Source organism: Pinus tabuliformis, chromosome 8 (genome assembly GCF_031772625.1).
Source record: "Pinus tabuliformis cultivar Carrire ecotype Pingquan chromosome 8, CPIR1, whole genome shotgun sequence".
Lineage (NCBI taxonomy): Eukaryota > Viridiplantae > Streptophyta > Pinopsida > Pinales > Pinaceae > Pinus > Pinus tabuliformis.
In genome coordinates, this window is record NC_142294.1 from 1,101,744,020 (window position 1) to 1,101,764,507 (window position 20,488).

Here is a 20,488-nt window from a genome sequence, read left to right on the forward strand (position 1 = left end):
AGATGAATATAGAGCTTCATTCTAGATGCCAAGCAAGTTAAGCATCCACCATATTGACTCAATCCCCAATTAAATGAAAAGCTAAATAAATAAATTAATTTAATGCTAGCTGCTAGTTTGATCTCTCCATTAGATAAATATGACTGGATCAACTATGTGGGTATATATATATACTACTTTTGCTGGATCAACAGAAACAATAGGTTCTTTTCAAACCCCAACTACTAGCTCTAGTAGTCATGCTATAGGTGGTGGACGTATGCCTTGATACTAATTGATGGAGTCCAACGAGGGAATTTAGTTCTTCTCCAAGTACTTACCTAAGGTATTCTTCTAGGTAGTGTTCTTCACAATGTTCTTTCCTAGGTCGTCTAGGTCTAGGCTCTTCTCTAATAGGTCCTTCCCATGATAGGTTCTACCCTAATACTAGTGGGTTCTACCCTAATAGTTTATCCCAAGGAATTATCCAAGTTTCACAAACCTTGGTGGAATAAATGAAATATCAACCCCAAGTGTTATTGCAAAGCCCGATGCTCCTTCTGCTCATGCTCCTTATACTCATGCTGAAAAACCAACTTAATAAACAACTTTTTATTCTCACAAATTACTCAATCGAAAGCTAAGGGGCTACAATCTCATTTATCAAACTACATAGGTTACACTCTTGCTCAAGTCAATCGATTTATACCATCTCACCATATCCTTTCTTTTTTTTGCATGAAGAAGAAACCGATCAATTGTTTGTTTAAGAAAAAGAGGGTATTGTTTCATAAAAAGAATATGCTATCAACATAAGACACATCATTTTACAATTTAGAAAAGCAAGGATCCACATAAAGGGCTCCTCGGTATCAATTTCCTACCTAGCTATTTAGGAGATACAATTCCATACAAGAACCATGGGACACAAATATTTTTCTTTCTCTTGGCAAGGAAACCAATCAATAATATTGAGAAGGAATCATGGGTATTTCTTTATTTCCTAGCAAGGAGGGAACACATAATCAACATCAATCACCAAGAAGAATATTAATAAAACATGAACCATTTCTTATTCTTTTGACACTAGTTCAAGCAAGATAGGCACATAACTAAGAGACCTAAGAGAAAAGAATTTAGTCTTGTTACCTTGGGAGCCATCACCAATCTCAAATTCGGATCTAGGCCCATATCCATACGCAACATAGCTTATAGCACGAGAAATTAGAGATCCAATAAAATAGCCACTAGAATGAAAGAAAGCATACCTTATGTTAGATCGATAGCAAGCAGGAAAAGCAATGACATCAATCACTAAGAAGCATAACAGTAAACCATGAACCAAGGCATATCTAATTCTAGCAGCTAACCTAGTCTCAGTTTCATCCGTTAAAGAAGTAGTTGATTAAGCATGAGATTTAGAAGATTAAGTATATGAACCAGTTCATCACCAAGACTATTTATTCACCACCAGCAGAGACAGGAGATCCAATTCTATAAGCACAAGCAGTAGCAGTAGGCCTCGAAGCAGGTCCAGGAGTAGCAGTTTAGGTCCATAACCAACAACAATAGTTGTTGCAATAGTTTATTCTATAGTAGGAAAGGCAGCTAGTGAGCCTAGTGAATGATCCACCTAAAGAACCCATAGCAAAGATAGTGGCAAACAGAGAAATAACACAAGTAGCATACATTACAAAAGCATATCTTCTATCATGTCTTCCATTTAGATATTCTTTTCAACGTTACTGAAATAGCTAGCTGGAAAATTTGCATCATCAAGGTACTTGACTGTTGAACAATCATATGTGTTTTGCATTTACTTAATTGTCAAAGGTGATCTAGCGGATTACTTTCTAAAATTCCAACGTCTAAATGAATTTGTAGAAAGTGAATTTGGGAAAGAGGAGAAGCCCAAGATGGCCTCTATAGGTGAGCGATGAACATACTGTGAAATAAATTGAGTCTTTGTTCAAATAATATTAAGATCTATTCCCATAGAGTTTCACTAAAATGAAGGGAATACAAGGAGAGTTGGGAGAGATGAATATAGAGCTTCATCTAGATGCTAAGAAAGTTAAGCATCCACCATATCCACTCAATCCCCAATTCAAGGAAAAGTTAAATAAAGAAATTGATTTAATGCTAGTTTTTGGTTTGATCTCTCTAGTAGATAAATATGACTAGATCAGCTATGGGGGTATATATGTATATATATTTATACTACTTTTGTTGGATCAATAGAAGTACTGGCTCTACTAGCCATGCTATAGGTGGTGGCCATATGCCTTGATACTAATAGACAAAGTCCAACGATGGAATGTAGTTCTTCTGCAAGTTCTTACCCAAGGTATTCTTCTAGGTAGTGTTCTTTATAGTGTTCTTTCTTAGGTCGTTTAGGTCTAGGCTCTTCTCTAGTAGGTCCTTCCCCTGGTAAGCTCTACTTTGATACTAGTGGGTTCTACCCTAATAGGTTATTGCAAGGAATTATCCAAGTTTCACAAACCTTGGTGGAATAAATGAATACCAACCCTTTATTTATTCCCTTTTAAAGCATCTCTACTGATATATGTATCTGGAAATATGGCATAAAGGAAGTCCTTGACTTTGAATAGTTGCATTTTATGTTGTTTGCTCACTTTTTAAAGGTGTCTTGAATTTAAGATTAATCATACTGAAATGCAATCATGTTAATGATATATTGATATTGAACAGGGAATATGGAATGTTGCATTGCTACCTTGAATCTATGCAAAGGTTCCAGTGTTTCCTATTGTAATTTTTCTCATTGTCTACTATCTCAATGACAGTTGAACCATGGGGAGGAAATATACATTTACAGGTCTACTATAATGATCATACCATGTTTTCTGTTACAAATGGATTTGAATCTTGGAGAATAAAATTGAATTTATTATGTAAAACTTCAGTTTCAAATCTCTCTCATCCTTTGCTTGTTAATTATTGCAAATATGACAAAGTATTCTGCAACGTGAAATGTTGTTACAAATAAATTTTGATGGATGAACAGATGGAAACATTTCTTACTTCTACACCATCTGGGTCAAGGGCTTCTTCTTATAACGGCGAATTTTTTAAACCAGTACAGATATTGTGCATAATATAGGAATAGGAGTTGTCTGTCATCCATACTATGTAAAATAAAAGTTTTCTTTTTAATGTATGTGTTGTTGCCTTTGAGGAGCCGTAGCAAACTTCAGCCTTAGATGACATAAAAATATATGTGCTTTTAATGCTTAGGAAAAGGGATGGGACAAGGTGGGCTTTTATGAAGCACACCTTTTTTTTTCTATGCAATTTTTAAGTTCTATCACAAGCTATGTACATGGATGGCACAAAATGCTTCTTAATGTACATGAATTTATTAATAAGATACATGACACTGTAATACTCATGTCATGTCAATGATGCAATTCCTGAGACCCCACTCTTTAACTAAGATCCAAAATTCTATTTACACCCTTTGGAAACATCTAGTGACACTTTCACTTTCACCATGGAAGAGTAATAATTTAATGCTAATTTTTCTTACACTAATTCCTTACAATGTTTCCTTTGCAACATCGGGTGAAATTTCTATTTTAAACACCTAGAAATTTTCCCTCAAAGAAAATTTGTGGGTGAAATAGGTATGATTTATAATGGTGTAAAACTTTAACATATAGAGTATTAAATATTTATGGGTCAAAGGAAAAATACAAGAATAAGGAAAATGACTTATTGAGAGTCATTATTATAGGTTCATGGAAAAATACAAGAATATAAATGAAAATATCAAGAGCAAAAAATTTAAGATAAACAAAAATTATTTGAGTCATTATTATTTGGATAATTGTATTTACTTTGAAATTAGGTTTTGATAATTTTAGTTTAATTATTAATAATTAATATATAAATGATAGAGATTTACCGTCATAAAATATTATTGGACTAGTTTTACTAATAGTTGAAATAGATGGTTGAGATTTATTTTAAAAGTAGTATATATTTTTAATTTTTTAATTTAATTAAAAATAATGCTATTAAATTAAAATATACAAAAAATTGACTATCAAATATGTATGCTTGTTTGGGCATGTGCTATTGATATCTTATGTTATTGGCTCATGGTGTTGTCAAGTTTTTTTACATGTTAGAATTCACCTATACTTTTCACAGTACCATGGGCTAATATCATTGTTTATCAATACCATGCACAAAATGATACATGTTGGTATGAATTTTTTTTTAACTAATATTTCAAGAAAACTTAATTAAAAGGACATAACTAACTTTGAGAGAAATTCTAACCCTTGATGCACACCTACTACTAAGAATATTCAGGCATATTCCATAGAGGTTAAATCTCCACCACCCACTTAATAATTATTTATAATTAAATTAACATTCTAAAATAGACATGCCTATTAGCATAATTAATAATTATACCCATAATCATTTTTATTTTTTAACAGGGATTTCAGAATTTTAATCTAATTAATTTATAAAATTATTTAGTTCTAGACTTAAATAAACTATTTTATAGAGGCTAAATCCCTACCATCCACCTAATAATTATTTATAATTAAATTAAAATTCTAGAAGGCCTGTTATGCAATACACATCCCTATTAATAACTAATAATTATAGGCATAGACAGGCCAATTTTGTAATAGAGCTTTCAAATTGTTAATTTAATTACTTTCTAAAAGTATTTTGATATAGGACTTAAATAAATTATTTGGATATCCATGTTAATTAATTTATTTGAATATCAACTTCACATATATGCATATATGGAAAACAAGTTAAAACTAAAATATATTTTAATGTTAATCATAATAAAATATTATAATATTAAAAAAAATTAATATGAATAATAAATAAAATATCTTAATATTTTTTAAAAATATTTTTAAAAGTATTTTGATATAAGACTTAATAAATTATTTACATCCATATTAATTAATTTATTTGAATATCAACTTCACATATGCATATATGGAAAATAAGTTAAAAATAAGAATTATTTTAATATTAATCATAATAAAATATTTCAATATTAAAAAAAATATGAATAATAAATAAAATATCTTAATATCCAGGTTAAATAATATTTGCATGCATTTAAAATGTTATATATATATATATATATATAATATTTCAATTCATAAATAAAATATTTTAATATTCGTGTTAAGTAAAATATGTCAATGTGAATTATGTATATATTATATATAGTTCAAAGAAATCTATGTATATATGATACAAAACAATTGGAAAAAAAAAATGTAGTTAAAATATTTCAAGGGATTTTCTTATTTTACATTCTAACTCTTTTGCAAGCATAATTTTTTTGTCAATTTTGTTTAAAATCTAGCAAGGACTCAAGCCATTAAGAAATTTAAACAATCCAAGTTTGTTTAATCCATTCATACATTCAAAATTAAACATTAACTCTTTTGCAAGTGCATTTTTTGCGTCAATATACATTCAAAATTAAACATTATATATATATATATATAGAGAGAGAGAGAGAGAGAGAGAGAGAGATGCATTAAAACCACATATCTACTATCTGCCCAAGGGGATCAAATCTTCCAAGGTGCAAACTTTTTTTCATTGTTGTACACTTTGAAAAATGTTTGCACCTAAGAGAGATTTGATCCATCTGAGAGATTTGATCCATCTCAACACGTGCAAGATATGTGACTAAAATAGATATATACTAGTTTATATTACTATTATAGTTATTGAAGTAAAAAGGAGAAAATTTATTATGAAAAAAGAAAAGAGAGACTCTCTTAGAGAGGAGAAGAATAATCTCTCATGAGAGAAAAATGGTGAATGAGGAAAAAAGAGGAAGCGACCCTCTCATATAAGAAAAAGACTTACAAATAAGAGAAAATGAGGATAAGGATAAAAAAGAGGTATCACACTCATACGTGATCGTTTTCCCCAAAGATTAAAAAGAGGAGGGCATAAAGCTTAAGAGAAAGTGTTTCAATGTGGAGGGCATAAAGATTAGGAGAAAGTGTTTCAATGTGTTATAACACATTAGGTAAAATGTTTTAGGAAGAGAAGTACAAAAATAAGGAATGAAAAAAAAGAAGATGAGGAAAGGATAACAATGAATAGTTAAGGAGAAAGAGAAAAGAGAAAAAGGGAATGAGAGAAATACAGAGTATAAAAAATTCAAATATTAAGCTTGTTAGGCTTAAAATTTAATATCTGTGACCACTTCATTTTTGATATTATACCTTTCATTTGAACCTCCATTCCATATCATTTTACCAATTTTGTTAAAGAAATGATGTTTAAAGGATGAAGCTAAAGGTAAAATTACTTATAGAACTGTTATTTTCTTTTTAATTTTTAAATGTTTATAAAAAGGTTATTCTTGTTATTAATAAATTTGAAAGGTATAAACTTGTCAATACAGGAATTTAGTCACTAGAATGCTCCACATTAGCAGGGAAGATTCTAACACTTGAGGCTAATCCATATCTATTCATTCTAGAAGTCAAAGGCAAGGTGTACCAAATCAACGTGTTATGCAGAATATATTGGGAACTTCCACAATATTCTACATCGAGCAAAGGATCAGTCACCATAATTGAAGAAGAAGAGTATGCATTGTGGAATTAAAGAAAAATATATTTCTGTTGTATTAGTCTATTTTTAGCATGAAAACATTCAATTGACCCTAATTTTGGGTAGATTGGTCTAGTGATATTTTTTATAAAAGTATATAGGTGAAATAGGATATAGTTTGGAGAGAAAGAAATATTCTATGACATACATACTCCTTTTTACCTTGATTTTGGGCAGATTGGTCAAGTAGTGATATTGTATAAAAGTAGATAGGTGAAACAGATATAGTTTGTAGAGAAAGAAATACTCTAAGCCAAACATACTCCTTTTTATCGAACCTTTGGTTTTTCATTTATATAACAAGGATTTATGTGTGTCATTATATAATTTTTAGTAGCCATTTGTAGCTTTAGTAGCAACACAGACTAGGAGGGCTGGTACGTGTTGCTTATGTTTTTATTATGTGCCTTCCTAAGTTTTGATATGGTTGGTTTGATTTTTTTTCATAATCCTTATGATGTATGTAAGAAATGGGTGTGTTATGTTCTTCCTATAAATTGCTTAAAATTCCTGTAACTTCGTGTTGAAATTTCCTGTAGTGATCTTGTAATCACATAGTCATGTAACAATTAATGGATTTCCTCTAGTGATCTTGTAATCATATAGGACTCTACAAAATTTTTGTAAATACATACTCAGTTTTGTTGATGTAGTTTTATTAAGTTGATTTTGATACTTCAAAGAAGTAGCACAATTAGATTTTTATCATGCCTAAAAGTAATAGTTGGGAGACTGATTTATTTTGTATTTTACAATAAAATAATTGTTATTTTATTTTAATGGATTTCTTCTTACACAACATAGAACACTGGTTCCACTTAAATTTATTTTTAGTATAATCTTAGTTGATTTTGATGAACAATTAATTTAGATAGAGTATTTGGTGGGAAAGTGTGATGCATCTTGTTGAATCTGTACAATCTATGGCAACAAATCAAAATTGAATTTAAGAATCTGAAAATCAATGTAAGTTGAATCAACTCTAGGACCTACTTGTACATGCTTTATGATTGGTTTTGCATAGGAAATTAGTAAGAACCAATTCACACACAATGTTATTCACCCCGAAGTTTACCTACCTGGATTGACAAAATAGGTGTTAATTCATTTATCAAACTTTATCACTTGAAATTTTGGTGTCATTTCTAGGGAGGTGTAATGAACTATTGCTTAGGAGTTTAATCTATTTGTTAAAAACAAAAATAAATAAATAGAAATTTCTCTTTACCCAATCTTAAAGTATGAATATTTTTATTATGGGAGAATAGGAATATAAGGTGGGAGGTGAGAACTTGTGTCACCACCATAGTGTGCCCTACGAAGCCAATTGAGCTAAATATTGTATGTATAGATTATTTACATTAAAATATAAATTATAACCATAACCCTTTCACAAAGATGATATCACCAAATTTATTTTGAATCTCTCTTTAGGAGATTTATTACCTAACAAAAAATGGATGATAGCCCAACCAAAATCAGTAGATTTATTATCTAAAAAAATATAAATGATGGCCCTAAAAAAATCACAATGTGCATTGGTACATGATCTTGGAAAGTGCTAGCATTGTTTTTGATCACTTGACATCAAAATGCGATGAAAGTTCTTAGTAAAGTTGAGTCACTAGTCCATAAAAGGTTGGCCATCAAGGATGAAAGTGGAGAAAATCCACCTTGTCCAATGGAGAGTCCTCACAATTCCAATTAGAGATGGTGGATGGGGGATATTAGACACACACAATTTCAATATAGCATTGATCATAAAAAATAGTGGAAGGGTTATGAATGGGAATGACATATGGTAAAAATCATCATAGAGAAATACATGTATGGCCAACAATTTACTACTTGGATTAGAGGTGGATCGAGGACGAAAACAAGCCCATTGTTCATTTGGAGATGTATGTGAAATATTATTCAATGACTGATGACCTTTTTATGATGGGAAGTTGGGGATGGATCCACAGTTGAGATTGGACTAGACGTGCTTTCGGGAATTGATGGGAATCATTATTTTTCAGCTCCACTCATCACACTCCTTCATGAAAGTGGCATATTCTATATACAATAGGCCCAACACAAGGAAAATCCTAGATGAAGGTAGACAAGATAGGCATTCATGGGATTCAGGCTATTGAAAGAGACATTTACATCTCTCAAGTGAGTGTCGTGGGCATATTTTTCACTGAATAGGATGACATAATCATTTGGGTGGGGACCAAAAAGAAGGGACAACTAATGGTAAAAGAGATTTATCAAAAATTTCTATTGAATGAGAAGGATTTTGATTTTTTCTTGTGGTTGCAGGAAGCATGGAAATGGGTGATTCCATAAAAGCTTAAACGTCTTTGTTGGTTGGAATTCACGAATGCATACTTACATGGAAAGAACTACAAAAAAGGGGCTTTAATGGACCTAGTGTATTCTTGATGTGCAAGCATGAAGATGAAAACATGGATCATCTTATGCTTAGCTATCCATTCGTTGATGCGTTCTCAGAAGGGGTTCAAGACGCAATTGGTATTGCACCCATTAGGACACTTCACACACTAAAATCATGCTTGTCATTTTGGATCAACTCTCGATCTCGATATTGTTCCTTCACTTTTTTCATAATATGGTCCTTTTGGAAATGTTGGAATGCACTTATCTTTGACTATTGGCTTGATGGGGCCTGACCCAGGTTCGGATTTAATTAGCCAAACAAATCCATACACTACTGGCCCTTTCGGCATCAACCCGCGGAGCGTGGATTGAAGTCTCAGCCGAAGCAGTATGGGGGAATGCTAGAACCAAGATTCTGAACCTTTGAGATGTTTGAGGTGTTGATTTACTCCAACTGTTCCTACCTTCACGCAAGTCACTTCGCGCACTGTCCTAACCATCAATACCTCTGTGACCTGTTATAATCACCTTTCACGCAGCCCTAACCTGGGGCTGAGGTGCTTTCACACTGCTATGGCATCGTCCTACACTATTTCCCCAAATTACACCGCGTATCTTACTTATCTTCTTAAATATCTTAGTTAACTTCGTGTAAACAAATACTTTATCTCACATTCACTTAATTAACATAGTCACATATGTTCGCGCATCATATAAACAGTAGAAATGCAATTCACACCCAATACATTCAGTGTAGAAAACAAGAAATAAATACACAAGAATGATATAAAACTTCTCTTTATTAATGCTTCCAACTGTTACAGACTCGACTCGCCCTACACACTTAGTTGCAGGGGTCCGCGCACTTAGCTACAGGGGTCTATGCACTAAGCTGCAGAGCCTTCTCCTACTCTATGACCTAAAACTAGACTTTACACTTGAGATACTCCGCTATGATTATATTCCATGATCATCAATTGATGTCTTAACCACTTAGAGCCTCATTCCATTTATACAATCCCATGGTCCTCAGACCATGGGTAGATCTCTACAACCGACATTGCATTACAAAATTAAGGGCAGACCACCCTGTGACTCATTTACAAGCTATGCGCTCCACACCCACAAAATGCAGAGTCTTTACATCAGAGTTACAAAATTTGGCCAAAATCTGGGCTTTTAACCCCAAGACTTCCCTTGGGGGATCCTGTGCCCAACAGGCCCCGAACACAAACGTCATGACTCCCCCTTGAGTCACTCTGTCGGTGCAGAGATATTTGTGCAAAGACCTCCCAACACTACCTAGATCGCTACAAGATCGACAACGCACTGAGCCGCTGCCTGCTGCACTTCTTGGACATGTTGTTCAGAGACCGCAGTAGCTGAACTACTTTCCTGAACCTATTCCAGTGTACCTTGCATCTCTGCAAGCTTTGCTTCAATAGAGGATGTAATGTCGAACGCCTCATCAATCCATGGCTATAAGCGTGCCTTCAAAATTGTTTCCTTATGTCGAGCAGCATCCACTCGCTCATTGAACGCTTTCGCCTACTGCATCTGCGCAAGATTTTATGTAAGGGAAACTGTCTGCGCAGTCCCTTTTACTTCATTGTACTTCTATTGTAGCTCGTGCGCCTCTATTTCTAGGCGTTCTATGTTCGGGTCCTCCTATAGAGTAGTGAGAACCTTGAACGACTCCTCGAACAGCTTGGTGCAGTCTTTCATTGCATTGTTGACCTTTGCTATGGATGTTGTAATGGAACTGGCGTGTTGTTCCTTAATCTCTGGTGGAGTTGAAGGCTGTGCCTTCAACTGTAGTTTGGCGATCTGAAGGTTTAGCTCCAACTGAACATTGGCCATCTCTTCCTTTGCCTCACGTACCCCTACTGCGAGTTTCCGAATGTGCGCGGTTCCTCTGCTTAGAGGACTAACTCTGGGACGATCTGGCAGGCTTGCTCAACTAGTTGCACTAACTTTTAGTTCTGCACCACTACCTTGTCACATTGCAGGCTCAACTGCTCAATGTTAATGCGCTACTCTCTCATTACATGGAGCACGCGACCTTCCCTGGCACGTAGTTCTGCAGTAGCTCCATCCTGCAAAACATAGAGCATCTCCTGAGGAAGCGTAACCATATTTATCCTGACTCCCTTTAGCCCACTAACCATAGGCTTGTCGGCCTCATTTTATGTCACGAGTGCTCCCTTTGGCAGCACTATAATGTTGGTCATTCGGGTGCACAACATTTTCTCGATCGCGGTTGTGCCTAGTGTGAGGCTGGTTGACACAGTACTAGCCTATGGAGTACGCACCTGCAACTCTTGTATCTGTGCTTGGAGAGCCCCCAACACCATCGGGTGTTCCTCTGCGACCTGCTAGAAGGTCTTCGTGGTGACGTCCCTCACCATCTCCCCAATTTCGTGCAGATCCCCCTCAGTGAGGGTGATTGGGTCGAAAGAAGTCTTTGAAGCCTTCGACTTCTTCCGTGGTCCTACTTGCTCTCTTAGACATTGTCATTTCAACTATGTGGACATTGTCTGTGGGTTCGTGCCACCTTGCTCTATATATGTTTCCTGTTCAGGTGAAGGCGATTTCTATCTGTAGCGCTCCTTCTTTGCTGCCTTTTGCTACTCTTCCACCACCTTGATAGCGTTACGCACCTCCTGTGCCTTGGTTGCTACTACTTCATTCCTTCGTTTTTCTGCCAACTGCGCCATACATATTTTTGCCTCATCCCTTTTCCTCTGTGCAGCAAACTTCTCTCCTTCCACTGTAGAGCTGGTCGGAGCACGCCACTTCAACGGCCATGACTCAAGGATGGCGAATATGACATCATCCATCACTAGATAATAGAGCTCGTGCCAAGTCTTTGTGGGGTCCTTCCTCGCCCTGATGTATGCATGGTGGAAATTTGCCTCAAACTCCGTGAATCTCTGCAGACTGTTATAGATCGTGGGAGATAACTGCGGCTTGCGATTAATCCCCATTCTGATGTTCATCTCCATTGAATCCCAAAATATCTTACTATCCCTGATTCTTTGCACATCTCTAGTTGCCCACAACGAAGCATACTTCGCTACCTCCAAAAGGTCCTATGCAATCATCGAGAACTGGCTATCCTCGGGCACTTCCCATGCCACCAGCATGATCGACAATAGCAGCCATGCGTAATGAAAAGTCTTGCCCTGGTCTTGTGCCTCGCAAAAGTTCTCTAGGAACTCTCTGCACAAGTAATCTGCCCAGTTAAGCTGGACCCCTTTTTTGCATTGTGCGGCAAGTGCAACCACTGGCTTGGACACCTCATCCGCATGACACTTTCGTATAACCTTTCCGACTAATATCTATGTCAAAAATTTGATCGCAACACTATTGATGCTAGAAATTGCGTACCCTCGCTTCTTCTTCTGCAGCTTGAACATTTTTTTCATGTCCTCCATGATGGCCAGATCATCACTTTTACCCTCCGAGATGGTCACTGGGTCCTCCCATTTGCAAGGGAGCCGGGTAATTCTGGGAATCAAGTGGTCCATGATGGCGATGGGCTCCTCTAGCCACAAGCACCCATCATGCACTAGATAGAGCAGCTGCGTGATGACAAAAATAGTCATTGGGACACGATGATAATGTGGCACCCAGAGCAGCTTTAACAGTCCTACCTTTTCTACACCTCTCAACCACTTATGTGGCTTCAACTCTATAACTCCCATCAGTGCGTCTTTCTTTTCGTGCATGAGATGCACGGTTGCCAAATGTGGGAACTTCTCGTGGTCTATGAGATCCAAATATTCGAATTTTAGTGCAGGCACTCGCCCAAAGTGTGCTCTGTCAAAAATGATGTCGTCGGGGAGCAACGAAGTCTGTAGAGAGCTCTTGCTCTCATCTAGGTCTTTGAGCAACTTTGCTTTCCCCCTTAGCGGAGGAACATATGCAGGCAGCCTGGTCAGAGGGTCCGCGCCCTGGGTTTCCACCTCCATCTCTACGTCCTCCTCCTCCTCTACCAGGATTTCTTCAAAGCCCTCCTCCTCCTCATTGACTTCCAAGTTGATAGCCTTCCCCTTTTCTTCCATAGTAAGCCTAGTTCTTAGTGGGTTTCTAGGGGACACATGTACTAGTACCATAGGCTGCATGTTTTTCTTGGGTCTCGGCATGTGTGGTGATTTAGGGATTTCTGCAACTATCCCGACACTTTTTGGGGCTTCTCCTACCGTCATTGCCTATGCAGCCTCCTCGGCGGTCATTGCTCCGGTATCAATGGCTTCCTCAAGCGCTGCCATAGTGTTATTCCACAATTCTCTCAATGGATCGGGAAAGTTCTCAAACAACAACTTTACCTTCAAAATATTAAACAGATCTGGGTTCATGAATATCTGTGTGCGCAACAGCTTAGTCCTCAAATTGCCAAGTGTTGTTTGATGGACACCCCTTTGTAATTTATAGCACCTTTTGAATTTGAATTCAACTGTTCCCCCCACATTCAGTCCATTATTGCTCACTTGGCAGTAGATTTTCAAGAATCTAGTCCATAAAGTTTTCCTTAAATGCTTGCCGCCCGCTCCATTTGGTCTCAAGCCAAGCAGCACATTGTGAATAGTGATCGTAACGGTCACTTTCCAGCCAACCCGTGTGGTAGTGCAACTACCCTCACACTATTGTGGACCCTGTGACACTTCGCTACTGCGTGTAGTCCTGACATCGTGCAGCTCTCAGGCAGAGTATTTTATAGTCTTGCGCTTCCTTTTAGCAGCCTAGGGCACTAAGACTATGCTTCTATCAGTTAGCTAGATGGTTGGGCCTCCTGTGTACACCTTCAAATGACTGCCATTGACTTTTCCTGGGAAGAGTTCTCCATTTAACTTTACCAACTGCACCGTGCCACCATCTAGGACCTCCTTAATAATATATGGTCCCATCTAACGCATTCTGAGCTTCCCTGGGAATTTATTGAACTTACTATCATACAACAACAGTAAATCATTCACCTTGAAGGTGCGCAACTTAATATGTCAATTGTGCCAAGCTTTTTTGCGCTACCTTTGGACCTGCTGGTGAAATCCGACAAAAATAGTTCTTCTTCGAGCTCCTCCAACTGTGCGAGCCTCTCCTCCAGGGCTTCATGATCCATCATACCTGTGAGCGCTACTATGCACAGACTAGGTAATATGTATTCCGTAGGTGTTACAACTTCCACTCCATAGACCAGCCTAAAATGAGTTTGTCCCGTCAGTTTCTTACATGTCTTTCTATAAGCCCATAATACTGTGGGTACACGTAGGACCCAATCACTTCATTGTACGGTACATACTTTGGTCAGTGTGTTCTCTAGTACTTTGTTGAACGCTTCTACTACCCCGTTAGCCTGCGGGTGATACGGTGTGCTTTTCTGATGATACACCTAAAATTCTTCCGTCAACACGCTAATTGTCTCATTCAAGAAATGTGTACTTTGATCGCTCATCAAGATCTTTAGACATTCGAATCGCATCAATACATGTTCAAACAGAAAATTTACAGTTGTTGTGGCCGTGCAATCCTTTTCCGGTTGCGCTTCTGCCCAATGACTCAGATACTCTATCACAGTGATAATATATCTCGCGCCTGTCTTTCCTTGAGGTTTGATAGGTCCTACAAAGTCGATCACCCACATTTCTAAGGGATATAACATCATTTGCAGGTTCAAAGGCATCTCATCCATCTGCAATGGTTTACCTATTCTTTGACATACCTCACATGCCTTGCAATGTGCTTTTCAATCTCGATGAAGGGTTGGCCACCACAACCCTGCGCGGAGAATCTTCTGCGCAGTTGCTCTCCCTGCATAATATCCTCCCACAGTGCCCCCATAAGCATCCGCGAGGATATTGTTTCATTCAAACTTAGGTACATACCTTCGTAGTATCTCATCATTCCCCATCTTATATAGGTGCCCCGTAATGACAGATAAATCTACCGCGCGCACCACAAAGCAAGTGTCACGCTAGGTCCTGCTTGCACTTCCGGTCTTAAGGGCATCGACCCTCCTCCTACAAGGTAATTTGAAAAACCTGGACGATCGTCCTTATCATGTCCCCGACCCTTGCATATTATGCACCACACCTCTTCGCGCACTTCTGGTCGAGCTGTCTTGTCTTGTTTCATACTCTGCATCTCCAGGAAAAAATTCTTTAACTGTGTGTGGATCTGTTGAAATCCCAAGTTGGGATCTTGCATCATGGTCTCATGTTGCCTCATCGCGATCTCTAAGGCCTCTACCTAAGTGGTTAGCTTCTGTTGTGATAACGCACTCCTCAAATGTGGTGTTAGTGATGCTACAAACCATTCGTGATGTTGTCCATCCGTCAGATTCATATTACCTTTGCGAATCGTGCATTTCAGTCTTTAATCCAGCTCCCAAGGAGTCTCGCCTGATAGCATCGTGGTCTCTTTGAATCCAGTGATCGACTGTGCTTTAGACTTCGGCTTGCTAAATTCTCTGTTTAACACTACTTGGATATCCGTGATTCCCACATTTGGATTATCATTGGAATGCTTAATGTACCAGGTTAGGGCGTGGTCCTGCAGGGCGCTAACCAGTGTTGCTATCTTTATATTGTCATCTATAAATCCTTGCACTTAACATACAACCCCTACCACGAACCAGAATTGGTCCGAATCCTCATTTCCCAAAACCTTTGAACACAAGCAAATTCACTATGCTTGCCATATTAAATTGCGGTGGTGGTGGAGGTGATATAGGTGAAGATGGAGGTGATGGTTGTGAAACTGGTGGCAGTGTGGGTGGGGTGGTATTCACCGAATTCTTTGCCTTATCAGATGGATCTCACTTCGTGGTGATACCTTTGCGAGCTCTTCCTTGTCCCCTTGCGGAGATGAAATCAAGGGGCTAGTTTCTGGTCCCTTACTTCCTTCGTTCATGTAAGCTTTTTCACTTCACGTAGCCCCAAACATCAAGGTAACTGCATAACCCTATTTTCACACAATAGCATTATAATCCAAGTATTCAAATACTTTACGTACTTACCTCACCTCCTTTGAGAAAGCGTCGCTCTGCCTCGCTGTAGCTAACTTAGGTGTCAACCGCAAATTCAATAATGAATCCTCCTATAATACGATCGAGTCAATGATCAATGGTGCGCACGATCTTATCCTCCAATGCTTCCAACCTTCACACTAACTCTAGGGTCCACATAATAGGATTGTCGAGTTTCCACCTTCCTTGGCTATCTACTAGCTTCGTGATCCACTCGTACAGCTCAGTAGGGAAAGACGCAAAGAAGATTTTGTGGATCTCTATGTACAGTAGCAGTCTAACCACTCTTCTTTTGTCAGTCACAAATTCATATTCTCCTATGCCGTGAACTCGTGAATTCTTCTGTCCAACCAACCTTCAATTTCCTTCTTAGTTGGATTCCAATGATACGACATTAGACATCTCTATGCAGATTCCAGTCCCGGTAACAAAACCATTTATTGGCTTGATGGGGCCTAACCCAGGCTTAGAGTTAATTAGCCAAACAAATCCCTACACTACTGGCCCTTTAGATCATTCGAAGCAATATGCAGATATGTTGGAACCAAGTTTCCGCACCCTTGAGATGTCCGAGGTGTTGATTTAGTCCAATGATGCCTACCTTGGCACAAGTCACTTTGCGCACTGTCCTAACCTTCAATACCTCCACGACCTATTATAATCACCTTTTGCGCAACCCTGACCCAGGGCTCAAATGCTTTTGCGCTGCTATGGCAACATCCTACAATATTTCCTCAAATTACACTATGTATCTTAGTTATCTTCTTAAAGATATTAGTTAACTTCACGTAAACAGATACTTTATCTCACATTCACTTAATTAACACAGTCACATATATTCACACATCATATAAACAGTGGAAATGAAATTCATACTGAATACGTTTAATGTAGTAAACAGGGAATAAATACACATGAATGATATAAAAATTCTCTTTATTAATGCTTCCAACTATTACAAACTCGACTCACCTTGCGTACTCAACTGCAGGGGTTCACGCACTCAGCTTCAGACTACTAGGACTCTGCGCACTCAGCTGCAGAGCCTTCTCCTACTCTACGACTTAAAACTAGACTTCGCACTTCAGATACTCTACTATGCTTATATTCCATGATCATCAATTGATGTCTTAACTACTTAGAGCCTCACTCTATTTATACAATCCCATGATTCGTGGACCATAGATAGATCTCTACAGTCGACATTACATTACAAAATTAAAAGTGGGCAACTCTATGACTCATTTACAAGCTACGTGCTCCGCACCCACAAAATGTGGAGTCTTTACATCGGAGTTACAAATTTTGACCAAAATCTGGGCTTTTAGCCCCAAAACTTCCCTTTGGGGGATCCCGCGCCCAACATTGACCATAAATTTGCTATTGTTTGAGAAGTTATAATATAATATGTGGCCTATTTTGCGGAATACGGGATCACAAAAAGAAAGAAGTCAAATAGAAAGATCAGATTTCAAGACATCGAGAAGGTCTTTCCTGTGGGGTTTTTTATGGGGCTTTCTTGCATAGGAAGTGTTGATGCGGGGCAGTCATTGTTTTGGAACTAGGAAAATATTTCCATTTCTTGTGGGAGGGGGGTCAAGGGACAAATAGTAGAGCTAAAGTTATCGCTCTTTGGGATGTCCTCATAGGTGCTAAATGGCTGGGCCTTGAGGAATTTTTAGTTTATGGGGACTCGAAGGGCATCATCAATTGGGTTAAGGACTTTCCATCATATTGAATTTGGTCATATATAGAGAGAGCATAATCAAACTGTTGACCTCCTCTCAAAAAAGGAATCTCAAAGGAACCCAGTAAGATACATTTTGTTGCTTATGAATAGGGTGTAAATACAAACAATGGATGCGTCCATCACACTTAGAAGTTGATGGAAGAAAATATTCGACATCTTAAGCAGCAATATGATATTTTGAGAAAAATCTCACTGTAATTTTGATTATTTGATGTTTTTTGTATAAAGAATATGAAATGTTAAGTGGTTAATAGATGAATATAGAGAAAAATTAGACAATCTTGTAACATATAAGATATAAAGATGAGAAATATAAGAGAATTTGAAAGAAGTTTACATAACATCTCATGAATATGTTTTTTTTTTGGTTTCTAATAAAAAGATAATGTTTTTTTACTCTGACAAAAAAAATCAAGGATCCCGTGCAACCCGCAAAGAATCCACTACATCTTATATGTTGTAGCAATCCTCTTCCTGTAAATATCATCACTCTATCTGAAAATGAGTAAAGAGGTTATTGAGGAAGTGTCGAGATGGTTCAGGGTCTTCAGTGATGGCACCATTAATAGGAGATGGACTGGGATTGATGAGCAGGCATTGCCTCTCACCATGCAGGTGTCCCATTCCAACGACGCCTTTGTAGAGGGTGTGGCCAATAAAGACATGGTTTTCAACCAGGAAACTGGTGTGTGGGTAAGAATTTATGTGCCTCAGACAGCGCTACAGCAACACGAATGCCAAAGACCAGGCGTGGTGCTTCATTTCCACAGGGGAGGGTTTTCTATATCCCACGTCAACTGACATATGTATTATCACTTCTACACTCGCCTAGTTAGGACGTCCAACATGATATATGTATTATCACTTCTACACTCGCCTAGTTAGGACGTCCAACATGATATGTATATTGGTCGACGTTACACTCGCGCCAAAGAACCTCCTTCCCCTCGCCTGCGACGATTTGTTTGGAGCTCTTCTATGGATCTTATTCGTGTCCCTCGGGGAGAGAGAGAGGAGTCCTGCCTCAGTCAATACACTGATTTTAGCTGATGTGTTCAGATGGGGGACAACACTGGGGAAACCTGGTTCACCAGGTCCTTCTTCACACTTTTGCCAATGCACCTCATTTCCTGCCTGCTTTTTTGCATGTGAGGAGGTGTTTCCATACGTCCTAGATACGTGAGACCTGAAAGAAGAAAATCTGAGATGGTGATTCTCTCTGATTATGCGCTTTTGACACTAGATATGGTTGATAAGCTCTTCAAACTCTCTGCGCCATAGGGGTTCACCACCAGAGATCATCTCATCATAAACCCAATGGGACCTCATGCTCCACCTCTAAAGTATTTGAAGTTTCTGCACATGTTGGTGGCCATTGATGAGAGACACCTTGTTTGTGATACACAGCTGGAGTACCGCGAAGCTATGAAAATGGGAATGACGCGGAGGTATTTACTTCTCAAAGTTTTGGCCACAGTTTCTATCTCAATGAGATAGCTATAAAAAATGATCTCAACGTTTACTTTGCTTCGGGCCATGGATCAGTTCATCAAGAATTGCTTCTAGACTACTTTTATATCTGCAGATGCATATTAGAATATGCACCCATCCATTGTTTCCTATAGATTTGGGCAAGCAGTATGTGTTTCCTAAGGTAGAATCACATGCAGAGCATGGTTTCAAGAAGAATAACCACAATACATAGACGAGCATTGAAAGGATAAATTGTTTCTGCATGCGCATTGTTTGTTACCTTCAGATTTCAACAAGTTGTAATAGTAAGCTTCTCAGATTACGTCCTTGCTTTTCCTTTAGAATAAAATCATTATGATCTATATATTACTCTTTTTAGTACCAAAATAGTTATTTAATTTTACGAAAATATAGCTTATTGAATCTTATTATGTCGAAATATATGTGGAGGACATGTTACTAATAATAGATATCTTGCATCCTAAATCACGTTGGAAATAGTGATTACTCTCACATGAAGGTATAGCAAGATCCAAGTTGAGTGATGTATTAAGAGATAAATTGAGTTACGTGTAGTTTAGATTTAGATGTGAGTTAATTGAGTCAAGTGTGAGCTACTTCATAGTTCAGTTTTATTTTGGGAAAAGTAAAATATAGTGTGTGTGTTTTCATGTTGAAGATATTTTGAGTGAGTTTCTAGCTGAAAGGCATAAATCCTCCATTAATGGTTCATTATAATTAAGTCAAGCCATGTTGAATCAAATGTGTGTGAAATTCAAGAGTCACAGCTTTATGGATAGTTTTATGTGAAATTCAAGTTTGTGTGATCAATTGAAGAGCAACATCTCATATTATTTTTATGTGTTAATTTTATGCCTTTCGTCATCTTCTTTTTCATCAAATTGGTATAAAAACTAAGGTCATAGAACTAGAGGATCTAAAGAGTGAGAGAGCCTGTAACTGCATCTTGCAGAGCTACACTGTGTCAGGGATAATTCACCGCAGGAAGTCAAAAGGCCAGAGTATAAGGAGAATCAAGAACTAGAACACGTTCTCATCCAAACCACCATGTATCACATTGTACCTGTATCACTAGAACCCCTTCACTCAAGATAATATCCAACATACTATACTTGGTGGTTTAGCTAAGATTAGGATTGAAGAGTGTGGCATTGATACTATTAATCCTAACCACTTGGATGCCAAGGCTTATATTACATACT

General features: G+C 37.6%; 1 pseudogene; it reads left to right on the plus strand.

Moving 5' to 3' along the window:
- Positions 1–18,293: 18,293 nt before the first annotated feature.
- Positions 18,294–19,358, plus strand: LOC149239188 (putative carboxylesterase 6; annotated as a pseudogene).
- Positions 19,359–20,488: the final 1,130 nt, after the last annotated feature.